The following is a 1,548-nucleotide window of genomic DNA, read 5'->3' as shown; positions in this document are numbered from 1 at the left end:
CAAAGCAGCTACTCTGTTGCTCCAATAGATTCCACCATGGAGTTAATTACCAATCTCACCATGGAGAATAACTACATCCAGCTTTCCAGCCACTCAACTAGGCCTAGCCAAGTTGACACACAAACTTAACCATCACAAGGGTCTATGTTATCTAGGGCTAGCACACGTTGAGCAAAGTTTCATAGGGTATGTAAAGCTGACTCTAAGTGGCTAAGAATCTGATTACTTGGGCTATTAAATTTTTTTTTTTAATTGTGGTGAAAATGTACATAACAAAACATTGCCATCTCAACAATTTCTACATGTATAATTCAGTGGCATTGATTGCATTGTCCAAGTTGTGTACCCATTCTTGGTATCCTTTTCCAAATCATTCTACCACCATTAATGTTATGCCCATTAATACACCCTAACCAAAACTCCCCCTTTAGGCTATTTTAAAAGAAGTTGGATAAGTTCAAATTTGAGTTTGGCACCTCTGGGGTTTTGGGGCTAAAGAGGCACAGCTTGCTGTGAGGAAGTAAACTTGGGGCCAATACACAGAGACAATTTCTGCCCATTGCTAAAATATCCAGCTAAACAATCCACAGCTGGACAGTCATATTTGCTGCTTGTTGCACCAAAGGGGTGCACAAGCTATGGGGAGCTGTGGGCTGTCTCACTAAGTGGGTGTAGTTGTTGTCAATTGCCACTGAGTTGGCTCTGGTTCATGGAGACCCCAGGTACAATGGAACAAAACCTAAACCATCCCCATGATTGGTTGCAGATCAGACGATTGTGATCCACAGGGTTTTCACTGGTTCATTTTGGGAAATTGATTAGCAGGCCATCTTAGTCAGGAAGCTCTACTGAAACCAGTTCAACATCCCAGTGACATCACACAAGCCTCCACTGACAGATGGACAGTGACTGCACATGAGGTAGGTGCACTGGCTGGGAATCGAACCTGGGTCTCCCTCATGGAAGATGAGGGTTCTGCCGTGGAACCACCAGTGTCCTCAAGAGGGTATTACTTGTACCAGTTGCCGGGGGGAGTTGAGTCCAACTCATGGAGACCTCATGTGTGTAGAGGAGAATTGTGCTCTATAGGAATTTCAAAGCTGTGACTTTTCAGGCAGATCATTAGGCTTTCCTTCCAATACATCTCTTGGTGGGGTTAAGCCTCCAACCTTTTGGTTAATTAAAACAACAACAACAACAACAAAACAACCTCATTGTCATTGAGCCAGATCCAACTCATAGCGACCCCTCCTTGGGTTTCCAAGGTGGTATCACTACAGAAGTAGATTGTCCAATCTTCCTTCCCAGGAGTGGCTGGTGGGTTTGAACCACCAGCCTTCTGGTTAGCAGTAAAATGCCTTAGGCACTTCGCTACCACAGCTCCCAGCACTCAACCATTTGAGCTTCCCATGAACTTCTTAAAAGAGTGTTATATCCCTCTCTATTGAGTAGGTTCTGACTCATAGCATCACTATAGGGCAGAGTAGAACTGCCTCATAGGGTTTCCAAGGCTGCAATCCTTATAAAAGGAGCCCTGGTTGTGCAGTG

Source organism: Orycteropus afer, unplaced genomic scaffold (assembly GCF_000298275.1).
Source record: "Orycteropus afer afer isolate SDZICR_OR568_19922 unplaced genomic scaffold, OryAfe1.0 scaffold01031, whole genome shotgun sequence".
NCBI classification, from domain to species: Eukaryota; Metazoa; Chordata; class Mammalia; order Tubulidentata; family Orycteropodidae; genus Orycteropus; species Orycteropus afer.
Note: the sequence above shows the minus strand (reverse complement) of the source record.